We start from the raw sequence: 18,330 nt of genomic DNA, 5'->3' as shown, positions 1-18,330 counted from the left end.
GTGGCATTTCTACTTTAGAATAAAGGAGGTGGATGGTAAGTCCCTTGTCATATAAGTTAAAAGGCCTTTAAAGGTACAACTTTGATAAGATTATAAGTCTATGACCAAGCGCAAAAAAACTACTAGGCTTTATAAAACTTATCAATGTCAGACAGACAGTAAAAATTCCAACTGGGGCAAGAGCATATTAAATTACTTAGTATTATTCTTTGAAGCACCACTGCCAGCTGTGGCAAATAACATGTTGTCCCCACCTTCCAATTCACACCACTGCCAGCTGTGACAAATAACATGTTGTCCCCACCTTCCAATTCACACCACTGCCAGCTGTGACAAATAACATGTTGTCCCCACCTTCCAATTCACACCACTGCCAGCTGTGGAAAATAACATGTTGTCCCCACCTTCCAATTCACACCACTGCCAGCTGTGGCAAATAACATGTTGTCCCCACCTTCCAATTCACACCACTGCCAGCTGTGACAAATACGTTGTCCTCACCTTCCATTTCACTCTGACCACAATGTCGTGAAATTCCTTATATACATCTAACCAAACCTAATAAAAAATGATAGCATCTTCAAGAATTTTTCGGTTGGCAGTTATAGTGCCCTGAACAATTGCCTTGCATTGGTCAAATAGGACCACATATTAGGCCCCACATTCTACTGAGTCATTCACAGCCTTCCACCCTTTGAGGCATAAATATAATGGATAATGCTGCTATACTCCTTATTGGCAGAGTTACAAAATGAACAAATTATTGAAAGAAAAGAGCCTGCAAAGCCTTCAGACGGTATCCAACCCAATGCAACAAGGTCAAGTTTAACTGCATCAAAACTAGATCAGTAAAAAAATCAAATGTAGGAAAATGTCATTTGAGGCAAAACTTGTTATCAAGAAGGATGACAGTGATGACCTTTCTATAACCACAGCCAAAAAATGAAGGGCAGGAAACAAGAAAGTAGAGTGTGAGAATAAAATGGTTTCACTATAACAGAGTAACACACTAGCATACAGATTTGGGGCATGTTTCAGGCCACAAAAGGGACCGCCATCTACCCTTTCTCCTTTCAAGTTGATTCCACCTGAAATTGCATGTTAAATTGTTACATTCAACACTCAGTAATAAAAGAAACACCAGTTCATTCTACACTCAGTAATAAAAGTTCATTCAGTAATAAAAGAAACACAGTTTCATTCTCGCTCAGTAATAAAAGAAACACCAGTACCAGTTCATTCACACCAGTTCATTCTACACTCAGTAATAAAAGAAACACCAGTTCATTCTACGCTCAGTAATAAAAGAAACACCAGTTCATTCTACGCTCAGTAATAAAAGAAACACCACTTCCTTGGGACCAGATGAAATACCTGGAAGCCTAATTTGTGGAGTCAGAAATAACACTAGTATACCATTTTACACATATTGTTAATAGATCGTTAAAAAAGTACCACCTTTAATATCTAGAAACAAGCTTCTTTGGCCCCTGAATACAATGGAAACCCTTCCAAAGATGCTGTTATTACAGACCAAATAGCCCACAAGCATATTGCATTAGGCAATGAAGCGAATGATCATTGAACTTATTCAAGCAGACATAGGAAACCTTCGGCATAAGCTAACTGATGTGATCTTATCAAAGCAGAGCTTGTATGCTTAACCTCATAACTGTTTCAGAGCATGACTGTCACCTTGGATCAAGTTGTTTTTTTTTAAACCTCTTTAATAACGTCATGTATTTAACAATGGCATGAGTACATGTAAAGTTGCAGAAAATTAATCAAACCATTTAAACTTTATCATTAACTTCATGTATTATATGTATGCTTTCTTTTTAACAGTTATTATCCCCTGGAACACTGCATTAATTGCTCAAGACCTGCCTTCTGTTAAATTTTATTCCTCCACCTGAACATTATTCTGCACATATGGTTTCCACACACACCATTTATTTCTACGTAATTTGTTTCTTCCTTTTTTCCTAAGGATCTCATCTCAAATAATTTTATCTTCTTTACAAATATTCCGTACTTCATTTCTTGTTGGTTTGATTTTGATTTTCTAGTAATTGCTTTTTTTTTTTTTTTTTTTTTTTGGACAGGCAATAACACTAATCTTAGTAAGGCTTTTATACATCTAGGCAATTCACATCTTATATCTCAGTTCAAAAGAAGCATTTCCTTATTTACAATTGTTTGCTCTTCCAACATTTAGTGCAGAGGGTTAAGCCTCTGGGCTCTGGTTCCTGTAGTAGAGAGTTTGATTTCCTTAGTTTCATTTGTCCACTATATGAACTTGAGTGAGTCACTTAACCTGACATTGCTACCACATTGGTCTTGTAACAGGATCGTGAATCCAGTTAACTCAACTGGTTAACAAATGGGTATGTGTATATTTGTAATTTACTGTTCATATATATTTTTTCTAATTATCTTTATTGAAAATTATAAATAAATAAAATGTATGTTAGTGTTTATATATACATTGCATAATACATAAAAAATATTAATTATTAATAAAAGAAAAAAACACAAGTTGAACTATTTACAAGGTGTCTACATTATAAACAAGATAACAATTCAAGGATTTAAGAACATTACATTTCATGATTGGTTTAATGTCCATTTGTTCAACAATTTCTTAAGTTTCATCCAAAAATTCAAACAAGAGGTCATTCTAGTGGTTCTATAATTGATAAAATTTCTAATTGACAGGTTTTGGTTGCAATGTTACAGAATTATTTCATTGTCGAAGTAGAAGTACTTTTCCAGTTTGTTGTTATCACTCTCCTCGCAATTGTTAATAGGGTCCAAAGAAGAAGGTAGTCAATTTTCTTAACACATGTAGGAATTGGGGTGTTAAACAATATTAGGGATTTGTTTAACATAAAGTTATCAGTGAATAATGCCTGTAAAAAATAACTGACATCATTCCAAAATGGTTTAATTATTATACATTTGCAAATCACATGTTGGCAGTCAGCATTAGCATTTAATCCACATCGCCAACAGCCCACTTTCTTTTTAGACATCAATTCTGTTTTATGAGGTGTGATAAAAGCCTTGTGCATAAATCTCCATGAAAATAATTTCCACTTTAATGACATTGTGGTTTGTGCAGAGGATACAAGCATCATTTTTTCTCAGTTCTATTTGGGTAATGAATGTTAATAGATATAAAGTATTCTCAATAATTATCTTTACAAAGATCTAACTTAATTGTAATCACTTTATAGATCTTAGATAAACAATCTTTCTCTGGAAAGTTTTGATGCATCAATAACATCAAGAGGTCTATGAATTTTGGAATCTCCTTTTTTATTGATTCCTCCATCATCTGTATGGAATTAAATCTGCCGTCTCATTACTTTCCCAAAAATCATGTTCAAATTACCTCTCTCTTTCTCATCACATCACCAGAATTTCCTATCTATCCAAGGAAAAAAATCTCAGATGACTGCTGGTGGTATAGAAATGCCTGTGCAAACAGTTCCATGCAAAAATCCCAAACCTTACGGATTTTGTTACATATGTGGAAGCCATACAGCTGTCTTTCCACTGCTACTTCGTAAGTTGCTTTTCCAGACTTTTTCTCTAATCTTTTCTAACATCTTCTGACTGAATTTTATACTTACAAAATATTTTATATGCTCTACTAATTATCCCTTGTTTTAAGGCAGCTTCTGTTTCAGACTCACCTAAAAACTCTCAGAATTAGTCGTTCAGTTATCATTCCCTGTCCATTTATTTTTGATTATATTCTATCAATCCCTGGTAGGGAGGACAGTCTCTGACCTTGACTCCAAACATCTGCTTGGCATTGTGCCACTCTGAACTAGTCTTCCCCCACCAAATCATAATTTCTCCATCTTATAATTTCTCCAAGTCTTTTGGGTTTCTAATACCATAACGGGAATGGACCCCATTCCTATGGCAAAGTACAATTAAAGTTCATGAAATTAGTACTGTTTTGATCTTTGATGTCAGCCAGAAGTGCTCTTCACAGCACCCACAATGTAATCTGTATGGTTGTTATTATTATCCTTAAGAGCCTGCATAGAAATACCACTCTCTCCTTATTTCTTGAACTCCCCTGTTTTGCCTTTTGACTTTGCTTTGTTAACCTTCTACTTTTGTTATGCCTAAGAGAGCCGTAGTTGCATAGCTCTAAATTATTCCTTCAAATCATATAATCATAAACCATCTTGTTCTATGGAGAGAAACAATTTATCCCACTTAAATCTTCCCTCTTTCCCTATATAATAAATTCTTTCAACTCTTTGTTAATCATGGTATACAGCTTCTCCTCTTGTTGATAAAAATATGCCTGACCTGTATATAAAACTAAAAACATTTCATTGCTTCTGTCTTGCTATCTATAATAAAGAGCTTCCAACATCTCAGCTTTTGTGCTATCATTTGTTTGGTCTCTTCTCAGATATTCTTGGCTGACATAATAGATTCTGTTTTTTAATTCATATACAGAAATACTTCATCTTATCCTGTCCTCATAGATATGGGCTATTATTGAACCAGTTCATGTGTGAATATATAGTTTATTGATACAGCCTTTGTGTTGTTTTCACTTTTTTATATCCTGAAAAATACTTAAAACTGTCTCAAAATGCTCCAAATACATTAAAATGCCTTTTTCTCAATTTATCAAGTACAAAATAATATCATCTGCAAATAAAGGTAACTTTTCTTGATTATAATACCAGGTCTACATGTAAAGTAAAACAATGAGTAAAAAGCTCACAGAAACAAACCAATCAGAACAACTAAAAGAAAAATCTAGCCAACCTAGAGGCACTTGGGATATATGCAAATAACTCTTCAACAATATCAGGTGTTTCTGCTATATGGTAGTTCTGAATGCCTATAACTTTTTTTGAGTTTGTTAAGGACAAATAATCTAAACCCCACTAGCTGTGGGCATGCATGTCTCAGCCTTCTTATGGCTTCATCAGCACAGCATAAGTGGACTGTTTGCCTAACCTTTAGAAATACAAGTTTGTCGTATCCAGCTAATGTCCATAACCATTAGGATGTCTGCAAAATATCCCAAGTAACAAACTGAAACAATGAATAAAAATGTCACAGAGACAAATCAGTAAAAGTTATGGGCATTCAGAACTGCCATGTACCTGAACCACCTGATGTTCCTAAAGGGACATTTGCATATATCCCATGTGCCTCTAACATGAGATGTTTAAGGAATCACATAGTGAAAAATCTACCTTTTTTTACTGATAGGTTTGTCTGTGTGACCTTTTTACTCTTTGTTTTCATTTGTTAGTTGGGATATTTTGCAGATACCCTAATGGTTATGGACATCAGCTGGGTACATGTTTCTAAGGGTTAGCCAAGCATTCTACTTATGTTGTGATGATGAAGTTATAAGAAGGCTAAAATATGCATGTCCACAGCTAGTAGGGTTTGGCTTTATTGGCCTCAGTTTGTCTATAACTGACTCAAAAAACATTTCTGGGCATTCAGAGCTGTCATAGAGCTCAAACACCTGATGTTCTTAAATGGTCATTTGCATATATCCCATATTCCTCTAATACAAAAGGATTAAGGAATAATAAAGTGGCAACTCCAGCTTGGCTAGATTTTTCTTTTAGGTCTATATATAAATCAAATCTCAAAGGGAAAAGATGATACCCTTGCCAGGTTCCTCTGTTCAATCAAAACTTATCAGAAAGGAGCAGTCCCATTACAATTCTTACCTCTGATCCTTCATATATCGTCCTAATTAACCTTAGTATTGCATCAGGGAATAAAAATGCTTCCATTGCCCTACTCATAAAATCTCAAATTACTCTATTGAATGGCTTTGCTTCTTTAAGCTTCGCCAACAGCAGCAGCATTTTCATGTAGTGTACTTCCCTCTAGATCATCATTGTTCGATTAATGTTGTCAAATGTTCGCCTCCCCTCTAGAAATTGGTCTATAAAAAGCTGGGTCTGAAAGGTCTTTACACTCTCTGGTTAATGCAGCCACCACAGCTTTCTTCCAATATGCTGGTACTGTCCCTCCTTTTAAAATATTATTAAATAAAGTCTTTCAAATCTTTACCACTTTCTCCTCACCCCAGGTGATGACGATCTTTGATGCTTTACTTTGTAACTGAATCATATATAAGCTCAAGGCAGAACTTTACCTAGGTTTTCTATCACCCTGTTAGTTCCCAGATCTGGCAATCTTCAACTGCAGTCTGAGAAGTAACAACAAAGTCCTCTCAGGGTTGAGGGGCAAAATAACCTATTTTGTTCTGAAGCTATAGCAAACTGCTTGATACAAATATAATAAGTGGCTTTCTGAAGTTAAAGTACCACACATGAAGTTCTTTATTGCTTCAGCTATTGCTGACATTCCTTTATTCTCAAGCATAGGTTCATAGGTTAGGCTAACTGCCCTTGAGGGCCATTTTAAGCCTAGCCAATTACCTCATGTGAGAATCAAACCCTGTACCTTGCATCTTTAAGGTAAGCACCTTAACCACTATTCCTGCCTCCCACCCCTGGCATCATCAACACCTGCTGTTATTGCCCCTTAATACCTTACATCCAAGGTAGCCACCCCCTTCACATCACCCTAGCTACATCTCTGACTCAAATATGCAAAGATATTAGGTCCACAACTGACTACATGATCATACATAACAGGTAAGAATAAGAAGAGTCATATCCTCATCACCACCTGTTACCAGTGGGGTTCATCTAGGCTGTAAGCTGGAGCCACTCCTCTTTGGCATCTTTTTTTTAAATATCAAAACTAAATCCAGTGTTTGGTTCATCAAGTATGTAGATAATTGCAAATGTGGAAGCACTGACCGCTATTACAGTGACACAAACTCCCTTCAAATGGCACCTAACATTGCACAAAATAATCCAGTAAATGTAACCTTGCATTTAGTGTCAGAAATGCAGTATTCTAGAGTTCAGCAACCCCCCCACCCCCCCCCCACACACAAACTTTATGCATCGTTGATGGGCAACAATTAAGACTTAACAAAAAAAGTAAAAGACCTAAGAATCCATTGTAGATGATGACCTTTCATTTTATACCCATATTCCATTCAAAAAGGTATATAGAGTTGCCTATCTGATCCCTGTGGGTTTCTATCTGTGTCGGGGAGGTAATTGTCCCCCTGTATACAGCCCTTATCTGACCAATTATAAAATTCTGTTTCCTGTTCTGCAACCTACTTACAAGCCATGTCATGCATTTGGAGAAAGTACAAAGATTCCTCACAAATGGAATGGACTTCAAGGATTGTCTTCTAGCCAAAGACTACAACACAGCTCTCCTCCACATCTTATCAGCTTCTTAGAGGAGTCTAATGTTTGTCATATGATGTATTAAATGATCACTTACTATTTGAAAACATTTACATAGAATGCGTCCCAGTGACCTGAATTTAACAGAACACTTGACCTCAGTAAAAAATAAAATCAATTGTACCTCAAAACAATGACAAATTCATATCACAAAGGCTCCCACACCTATGGAATAAATCCCCCCTTGCAGTTAAGCTCAGCCATTAATCCATACCGTCAAGAAGGAACTAGATGAAAACATAGACAACCATGATTTCTGAAGTGGGATCTGCTGTATCAAGCTCCTTAATGTCCAATAGGCCTTAAAATTGTTAATCAAATCTATAAACCTACTGTAAGACCAAATCAGAAGAACTTTGTGCAGTTCTAATGACCAATATCTTAATGCAGGCTTCAGCAAGATGGAAATGATCAGGATGTACCTTACAAACTGCACAAAAAAATGAAAAATTGGTTTACCTTGCATGCGCCAGAGATGACAGGACCATGACTGCAATTTTCAAATACTTTAAGGAAATCAAAAGTTCAAGGGAGCTGCATCACTTAGAAGCAAAGGAAGAAGGAACAAATTTTAAAAAGTATATGTAGGAAAGAACAGGGGCAGTATAAACATATCAACCATGATTTTATATTAGACAAAAACATGAGGCCAAACTAGTCTACCTAGATAGGAGTTTTCTTTCTTTGCATGAACAATTTAGAGGATTGTGAACGCATGAAACAGACATTTTGAGGAGGTAGTTTTAAGAAAAGTGGATTTAAGATTGTATTCAAACAGTAGGTAGTACTACTATATGCAGAAGATTCAGGTCACAGGTTATTTAAAATTTTAAATTTAAACTTCTAATAGATAAGGAGTTGGATGCACTGGGTGCTCTTTGTCTGCTTTTTAGGTTAAGGTGCAAATGTCCCATTTTATTTATTATATTTTTTATTTTTATTTATCCTTTGTTGATCATTTGAGTCCCACTAGGCTGGTAGCCTCTTTTTAGGGGAGATTCAAGATGGCGTTTATACTACTGGGGAAATTGGGCCAGGGCATCAGGGAACTTTCCCTGCTCCTTCTTTAGGGGGACGTGTGCTTGTGTGTGGCATGTTTTGCTTCCTGCTTCCAGTTCAGGTGCAAAGGCAGCTCGGAGAAGCAGGAAGCTGCCACTTGTGTGTGGCATGTTTTGCTTCCTGCTTCCAGTTCAGGTGCAAAGGCAGCTGGGAGAAGCAGGAAGCTGCCATAAGCAAACATGGAGAGCACAGAGAAGACTGAGAAGGCAGATCTTGAGTGTGGTTCTGTTAATCAAACAGCAGAAATGTCTATTTCATCAAAGGAGTTGGAAGTCAAGAATAGCTCGAGAGAGGAGTTTGGTGTGTCAGAGATGGAGGAAAAGGCAGTCAAACCTTTTCACAGTAGTAGAAAGGCAGCAAATGCAGTGTTGATAGATTCAGAAGAGGTTTTCCAGCAAAAGCTTTTTGAATCCAAGGATGTAACACAGGATTGTATGGTTACAACCCTCCAGTTGGGAGGGTTGCAAGATGATATATTGTTGGAGTTTTGGAGGTGGTGTAGGAAAGTGAACTGGAAGATGGAAAGGATTTATCTTTGGCAGAAATCATGAAGAGAATAAAGAAGGAATCAGGGCAGTAGACTGAGGAGATGCAGATAGAGAAGAAATCATATGCTGAGATGGTGAGAGAAGGAATACGTTGTAAGCAAGTAGAAGAAATGAAAGTTAGAAGAAAAAGACTGTTTAAGGTTCGAGTTGAAAAGAAGGAAGATGCTCCAATGGACAGATTATAGGTTCATAGGTTCATAGGTTCATACTAGGCTATCTGCCCGAGGGCATTTATAAGCCTAGCCCATAGTTTTGTGGCTTACGCCACCCCTTAGTTTGGAGAAACTATGCCCATTATTTAGCTGTGCCTCTGTCGAGCAGTGACACTGAGGTAACCCCTGGGGTGTATCTGCGATCTCCCATCCATTGGTCAAGATTCCTCTTGAACAAGGCCAGCGAGGTGCTCTGCCTCACATAAACCGGGATTTTGTTCCACAGCATAGGGAGTCTTTGGGTGATGAATCTATCCCTCCAGCACGTCCTATTAATAACCGTGTCGAGGTTTAAGTCACCCGCCCTTGTGGCTCTAAGGGATCTAGATTTTTTGAGATGAAGCATATTCATCAAATTTGGGTTTGACATGGCCTTGTATGTCAGGCACAGGTCACCTCTGAGCAAGCGGTGCGCAACTGAATATAACTGGAGTTCTTTCAGTCGGGCAGCATAAGACAGATTTTGGGACCCTTTATCCTTTTGGTGAGGAACTTTTGTGGCCTCTCCAGCTGCTGCAAGTGTCAGGTCAGATACATTCTGAATGGGGCATTGTACTCGATCATTGGTCTGATGAGTGATGAGTATAGGGAGACTATGACTTCCCTTGATCTAGATGTGAATCCCTTCATGATAAGGTGGGCAATGTAGAAGGTCTTCCTAACTACTTTAGCAATATGAGTGTCGAATGAAAGGCTACTGTCAACCTGGGTTCCCAGGTCCCTAATAACTTCTTCTGTGTTCAGGGATTGCCACCTATATGGTAGCTAGGGGTAACCTTATTTTTCCCGAAGGGTATGACTATGCATTTCTTGGCATTTAACTTGAGGCCATGGCTCTGGCACCAGTTATCCGTTTCTGTGAGACCCTTCTGAAGGATATCTGTGTCGGATGTGTTTTCAACTACGGCGCCCAGTTTGCAGTCATCTGCGAACTTTGTCAGCCATAACCCTCCTGTGTTTGCTTGTACTTCAGAAAAGTAGATGCCAAACAAGAGTGGGCCCAGGACTGAGCCCTGTGGGACACCACTTGTGACAGGCTTAGAGTCTGACATGGCGCCAGCAACTCTGACCCTGTGGGTTCTGTCACTCAGCCAGTTTACAACCCATCTTGTAATGTATGGGTTTACATTTAAGTTGATGAGTTTTTCAATGATACCCGAGTGGGGTATTGTATCGAAAGCCTTCGCCAGGTCTAGGTAGGCTGTATGGACTGCCTTTCCCTCGTCAATGGCCTTGGTGACTGTTTAGAAAAAGTCAACCAAGTTTAAAAGGCATGATCTGCCTTTGACAAAGCCAAACTGGGTTGGATCCAAAGTCTGCAAATTCCCTATGTCTTTATTTATGAGATCCATTATGATCCTTTCCATGGCTTTGCAGATCAGGCTTGTCAAGCTAATGGGACGGTAATTTCCAGGGTCGGTGGAGGCACCGCCTTTGTGGAGTGGGACCACAGTCGCTGTGCGCCACTCTCTGGAGTGATCCGGAGGTGAGACTAAGATTAAACAGCTGTCCTAACTGTGGGTTTAATTCCTCGTTGAGTTCATGGAGCACACAGCCGGGGACACCATCAGGTCCCATGGATGCTGTGTTCTTTGCCTTGGAGAGAGCAGTTCTCACCTGGTATGGCACAAAGTTATTAAGACACTTGATATTAAAACAAATGAGGTAAGAACATTTATACATATTAATAAAGAGACTTTTTGTGACATTATTTTTGAGACTGGGCAGGTAATGGAAAAGCTTATAGAGGAATATGAAACAAAATAAATTTTGTTCCCCATGGAACTTATATGTACTTAAGCCCTGTTTTAGGGAAACTAAGAAACAAATTAATATTCAATTCCAAACTGAGATTGAAAAAGGGATTTTAAAAAAGCAGTTATTAAATCTATGCAATGATGTGCAGAATTTATCTAAAGTATACAATAATAGAGGTTTATGGACTAAGGCATGGAATTGCACTGTAATATTGAAATTGGAAATTTATTATATTGTACATAATCCAAGTGTTATTAATGCTGAAGGAGATAGAGGTTTGGTAAGATGTTGGGGACAGCCACAGACATGCTTCTTGTGTGGAAAAATGGATTTAATTAATAAATGTGAAAAAAGAAAATGTTTCATATGTGGGGGAATAAAACTAAGCACAGATAAGACAGTGGTAATGGCAGCAGATTGGGGAAATCAGAAGAAGCTGAGAATAGAGATAGATGGGAAGATAGTGGAACAGGTAAACAGCTTCAAGTATCTGGGAGGGGTGGTTGAGGAGAAGGGTAGTCTGAATGAAGAGGTCAAAGCTAAAATCAGAGGGGCTGCAGCCAACTGGCATAGAGTGTCAGGTGCAGTATATGACAGAAGAATGCCAAAGAAGCTGAAAAGTAAGGTGTACAAGACAGTGGTGTGACCAGTACTACTGTATGGTACAGAAACCTGGGCAGTAAGGCAGAACAGTTGAAGAAGCTAGAGGTGATCAAATGAAGTGCCTGAGAAAGGTGGTAGGATGCACACTGCGGGACAGGTGAAGAAATTAGGGCATAAGAGCAGAAGCCAAAGTAGCTCCAATTGCAGAAAAGATCAAAGAGAACAGATTACGATGGTTTGGGCACATGTGTAGAAAAGCAGAAGACAATCTGGTGAGGGAGATTTGGGACAGACAGGAAGAAGGTAAGAGGAAGTGAGGATGTCCAGCAAAGAGGTGGATGGATTGTGTGAAAGAAGATCTGCGACAGTCAGGCATGAGTGTTGAAGAAGGCAGGAGAGTGGTACTGAATCGAGAGAGTTGGTGACAGTTAATACGATACCCTGACCCCATGTAAATGGGAAAAAGGGGATGATGATGATATGGGGGAATAGGACACAATGCAAAAGACTGTGAATCTAAATGTTATAAATGTAAAAATATGGGACATTTGGGGGGATTGTGATGAAAAAGAAAAGGAAGTAGTATCAGATATAACAGAGAATGTAAAAGAATAAGGTAATAGGGCTAATGGAAAGGATGTAGAAGACAAAAAATGAAAAAAAGATAGTAGTAGTACCAATATGGAACAAGTAACTCAAAAAATACAGTGAAATATGACTAAAATACAATAAATGTTGAAAAAGAAGAGCCAAGTTTAAGTGAAAATGATGATGCCAAATGGAATATAGTTAGACAAAAATGAAATTCAATTGGAAAAAGAGTGAGAGAAAGGAAAAGGAAAATATAGAATACTTAAAAAAGAAAAAAGAAAAAAGGAAAGGATGAATTTATTTTATTTATTTATTTTATTTTACATTTGTTGACCGGGAAAGTCCGACTGGACACATGTCCATTTTCAGCGGGAGGCCGGGGAGACTGAGTTTGTTGTCAATGGTAATAAAGGATGCATAATAGTAGCTGCACTTTTGGGACTAGCTCCTCCTAAGCTCCTTACTCAGAATTCAATTTCATTTCCAAGTGTAAGTAAGATAGATGCTGTTGGCGCGTCTACTGCTGCTGTGTGAACCCCAGTCTTAAGCTAGTTTAGGGGATATACTACAATGCAAACACATTAGTAGCTTTTCATTTTTAGTAGGATATTGATTTTGTGATGAAAAGTGTTTGCAGATAGTATAGTTCTGGGCTGTGGGTAGATAGTTTAGTTCTGAGCTGTTGTTTGTAGTAATAGAGCCTAGAGCAGGGAGTTGAGCTCCCTTTAACTTAAAATTGCAATCCAACAGAGTATATAAGATCTGTAGTAAGCTGAGCCAACAGGTTAATGGAAAAAACAGCTTTTCGCGTAGTTGACTCACTTATCATTCCAGGATAAATGCAACACATTTTAGACTTCATTATTGCCCTGAAAAGACCAGTCGCTAATAATTGTGTAATTTATAATTATAAATACATTGGTTTTATGTGATGCGTTACACCCTGAGATGCGCCTACAAACTTAAATTGGTAACACAGCAGCAAAATGAAAAAAAAATGTATGGGGAGTTAGTTTATGATACCGTGATTCGGCTATAGGCAGGGGTGGGGGTTAATCCCCTCCACACAGAGCAAGTCCAGGTAATACACTAGTAGATGTTTTTAAACCCAGTTCAGTTTTCTAGTTAGGGGATATTTACAATGTAAAAAACATTAGTAACTTTCATTTTAGTAGGATATTGACCTTATCCTTAGCTGTATTGAGAGGGAGAGGGGGGTAGATTACAGGACAGTACCTTGTAGATGAAAGTGGATAGACACACGGAAATAATAACAGTTGCCTTAGGAATAACATTGGTATAATTCTTTTCTTTTCAAGCTCAAACTGTCAGATTTTTCGAGAATGTCCAAGATTTTTTTGCCTTGTACTGACCGCGGTATGTGTCGGCCTGTAAATCCCATTGGCCATTTGAAAATTTGAAAAACCCTAGTCCTTGACACTTTCTTTCTCAATATTACTTAGGTATTTCACTAATTTTCAACTCTTTGTTACTCGTCAAAATTTAGTAGCCAATCCTAATTAGTAGCATACTATTATTTAAAGAAGAGTTAGATGTAAAGCTTTGTCAATAAATGTGAATAGTCTTAAAAAGTTGGAAAGAAGGATAAGGATTTTGGAGTTGTGTAAAAAGGTAGATAGTGATGTTACTATACAACAAGATATACCCTTTTGTCAAAAGCAGAAGGATATCAAACCAGAAGTGTGGTGGGGAAAACCTCAATATAGAATTTTGGGAAAGAGACTACTTGCATTATATAATGATACCATTAAAGTGTTAGATGTTACAGTTGTTATGACAGGTAGAATTACTGTTACTGACATAAGACGGACAGAACATGTTATAAGAAATATTGCATTATATCCTTATGTTATAAAAAAGGAGACAGAAGAAATATTTCGAAAGATAATGCAATATGTAGCAGTTAATATGGAGATAATTGTAGTAGGGGACTATAATTGTAATTTAAGACAACCTAACAAAAAGGCTTACAATGTTAAAGTAGTAAAGGACATTATAAAATATGGACAGTTATAAATATGGAATTTAGAGACTTGGACATATATAATAGGGCAGAAAAGAACAGAAATTGATTTTTTTATCAGAAAGTTTAGTAGCAGTTGCCCAAGGAGTATAACTGACAGGGTTTTCAGATCAAAGGGTAATATGGATTATCGTAAAAGGAAATGATGATTATATAAAAATAGGGAAAGGCATATAAAGAATAAATGAAGTAAAAGAGAATGATAAATGCAGAAAAGAGGTCATGAGATTATGGCAAGATCATGAAGAAATGAGAGAATTTTAGAAAAAATTGTCAGAATGGTGTCTACATTTTAAACTAAAATATAAAAAATTTTATATGACATGGGAAGAAGAGAACTATATATATATATATATAGGGAAAAGAGGAATTATAAGAATTTAATTAATGATATAAGTGAGTGTATAGAGAAGAATGATGAGAATTTCTTTAGTAATAACAAAACTCATATGAGATAAATAAGAAAAAATAGAGCATTTATTGCATACACAAAGATGTTTTTAAAGGAAGAAAAGAAGAAATTGCACCTTATTTAAGTGAAATAATCAAAGAGAATAACAGGGTAATAAGGGAAATGAAAGATTCATCAGGTAAGATATATTGTGCACAAGAGGAGATTATGAATATTATAAAAGAATATATTAAGACAGGATTTGAAGAACAGAGAAGTAAGCCGTGGAAGAAATGGAAGGTACACAGTTTTTCAGACATGGAGCATATGGATTTAGAAAAATAAATAGAAATAGAAGAACTAGAACAGTTAATTAAAGGAATACATTTAGATTCTGCAGCAGGACTATATGGAATGGACTATAAGATGTATAAAAATCTGACTTCAGAGCAAAATGGTTTATAAAAGTACTAAATGCTTGGTTAGAGGAAGTTTTCTTTGTATTAAGAGCTGTGTGGAGGTATCATCAGATTTATATGGAAAAAGGGAGAGAAGGAAGACATTTAAAACTGGAGACTAATTGTATTAAATAATATGGATTATAAGATTTTTATGAAAATATTACACAAAAGGATGGAAGGAAAAGTAGGTAGGGTTGTGAATGATTATGTGTTTGGTATAAAAGGTAAAAAAGTTCAAGATTTATTACTAATAATTAAGGAATTAGTAGATGATATAGTATTTAAAAATGCTCAGGCAAAAGTTATGGCAGGAGACTTAAGTAAAGCAATTGATTTGATACATCATTTGGTATTATGGGATATATTTGATAAGTATAAAATAAGTCAGAAGATTAAAATGTGTGTATGTCAGCATACAAGTATAATATAGTAAAGATTAATATAAATGGATGGTTGAGTAACTATATAAAGTTAGAGAAGGGTATGAGGCATGGATGCCCTTTGAGTGGTACATTATTCATACTAGTAATAAAAGTAATATCGATGTGCATTAATAAGGAGATGGTGAAAGTAATAATTAATAATATTATGCATTAATAAGGAGATGGATGTTAAGGAAGGGATAAAAATGGCCATATTGTTGAATTATGCAGATGACATTATCATTACAATTAAAAATGAAGTTAGCATGAATTTAGTAATGAAGCAGTTACAAGAACATATTAAGGTATTTGGGTCAGTAGTAAATAAAGATAAAAGTCAAGGCTTAGGTTTTAAAGGAAAAACTGGTGGAGTTGAAATTAATAAAAAAATAAGATCCTTGGAATAAACTTTGGAAAGCAATAACTTATAACTTCTATGTGAAAAAAAGGGTAATTTAATGCAAATTCAATAAAGCTTACACAGTTATTTTTTCCATGAGCACATCACAGTGCGATGCCAACACAAGCGTAGTGAGTTTTAGATCCAGTAAACTCCATGTAGCTGTGTGCAATCACATGCATTTCCATGCAAAAATGGAAAATTTTGTGGAATGCAAATTTTAGCACAAGTAGCTAAAATTTATGCTAATAAAGTGAAATAACACACTGGAGTGATCCAACAACCTTAAACAAAACTGTGTAGAGTCTGTGTCCGTGTTGGTAGTATACACAGAAATTTTCCTCACACAGGAATCTACACAAAAGCAAGGCTATGTAAAAGTCCAGAAATATGGACATAATGCCTATGAAAAGATAACAACATACATATAATACTTAACATACATATAATGGCCAATATATATATATATATATATATATATATATAATGTCCAATAGTGTCAGGTGTGTATGTCAAAATAGTATACATTTAAAATATTTTACCACATGTTTGTACAGTACACCACTTGCCACAAAAGGCTTTAAATATGAATAATAGAAATGTCATTGAAAAGAAATGTATAATGTAGTATCATAATAGGGACAATGATACCCTGCCCTGTGTCTTTAAAGTAGTGCTCCTGTGCTGTTGTCAAGCTTACACAGCTACTGACCATGTACTTTCCAGGCTTTCCACAAGGATATTATGCAAATGAGTGCAAAAATCAGTGGATTTGTTAAATCACAAAAAAAGCAGGAACTGTATAGGCTGTTCACTTCGTGTAAGCTACTACAAGATGTTTATATTTCCCATGGATGTCAGTGACAGCAGGAGGGTGTGTCCATTAACTTTGTTGTTTTTGGGGGTATTGAGTGTACTTGCATAGTGTGCCACTTCATGCAACTAGTTATGGTGATGCGTACCTTATTTACGGGACCAAACCACCCACATGTCAGACATGAGATAGACATCCAAAAATAGAAACTGGATGCATTCAATCAATATTGCTGAGCACTGCTGGGCATCATGCAAACCCAGTAAGCGGGACTGCACTCTGCTCATATCCAACAGTTATAAGACTTTACCCTGCTATGCCTGAATGGCACCAAGCGATAGGTATTGGACTGCAGTGCATATGGTCCTGGGTTCAAGGACAGGTTATGGCAACTTTTCTCATACTGTTCTAACATTGCAGCTTATAAAAATGAAGCAACAATAATTACCATTGTCTGTGAGTTTCATGACAACAGGGATGAAAATATAAACTTTTTACATTTCTTACCTTAGTTATGCACATCTGTGCTCTACGGAGTGATCGTGCACACAATGCACTATTGCACTCTGAAGCAGGATCTTTAAATCATGTTAATTATACCCTAAGCAGGTGAATTCCATCTTAATTAGCTAATTGCACATGGTGGACTTACCCAAGAAATGTATAAAGTGCACATTCAGCCTACATTCTGATTTTCCCTCAATACTTTATGATCATTGGAGTAGAGACTTGGAACTTTTAACTGACATAATGCTAGAGGCTGCTGCAGCTATTTTACATGTGCACATGCTCAAGGCTGAAGTCAGTGCTGCTGGTACTGCTGACAATAGGCCTAGGTCAAGAAGGATGGTGCTGCTGACAATAGGCCTAGGTCAAGAAGGATGGTGCTGCTGACAATAGGCCTAGGTCAAGAAGGATGGTGCTGCTGACAATCAGCCTAGGCCGAGAAGGATGGTGCTGCTGACAATAGGCCTAGGTCGAGAAGGATGGTGCTGCTGACAATTGGCCTAGGTCAAGAAGGATGGTGCTGCTGACAATAGGCCTAGGTCAAGAAGGATGGTGCTGCTGACAATAGGCCTAGGTCAAGAAGGATGGTGCTGCTGACAATAGGCCTAGGTCAAGAAGGATGGTGCTGCTGACAATCAGCGAAGGATGGTGCTGCTGACAATAGGCCTAGGTCGAGAAGGATGGTGCTGCTGACAATTGGCCTAGGTCAAGAAGGATGGTGCTGCTGACAATAGGCCTAGGTCAAGAAGGATGGTGCTGCTGACAATCAGCCTAGGCAGAGAAGGATGGTGCTGCTGACAATAGGCCTTGACAATTGGCCTAGGTCAAGAAGGATGGTGCTGCTGACAATAGGCCTAGTTCAAGAAGGATGGTACTAGGTCAAGAAGGATGGTGCTGTCAAGAAGGATGGTGCTGCTGACAATCAGCCTAGGCAGAGAAGGATGGTGCTGCTGACAATAGGCGGATGGTGCTGAGGATGGTGCTGCTGACAATAGGCCTAGGTCAAGAAGGATGGTGCTGCTGACAATAGGCCTAGGCCGAGAAGGATGGTGCTGCTGACAAAAGGCCTAGGTCAAGAAGGATGGTGCTGCTGACAAAAGGCTTAGGTCAAGAAGGATGGTGCTGCTGACAAAAAGCCTAGGCTGAAAAGGAGGGTGCTGCTGACAATAGG

General features: G+C 37.4%; 1 protein-coding gene across 2 annotated transcripts in view; it reads left to right on the top strand.

The window, feature by feature from the left end:
- Positions 1–18,330, top strand: part of LOC122808379 (1-phosphatidylinositol phosphodiesterase-like) — a 221,543-nt gene that overhangs the window by 147,722 nt on the left and 55,491 nt on the right. The gene's annotated exons all lie outside the window — the stretch shown is intronic.

Source organism: Protopterus annectens, chromosome 1.part1 (genome assembly GCF_019279795.1).
Source record: "Protopterus annectens isolate FY-2018-M chromosome 1.part1, PAN1.0, whole genome shotgun sequence".
NCBI lineage: Eukaryota > Metazoa > Chordata > Ceratodontiformes > Protopteridae > Protopterus > Protopterus annectens.
Note: the sequence above shows the minus strand (reverse complement) of the source record. Positions and strands in the feature narration are given on the sequence as shown.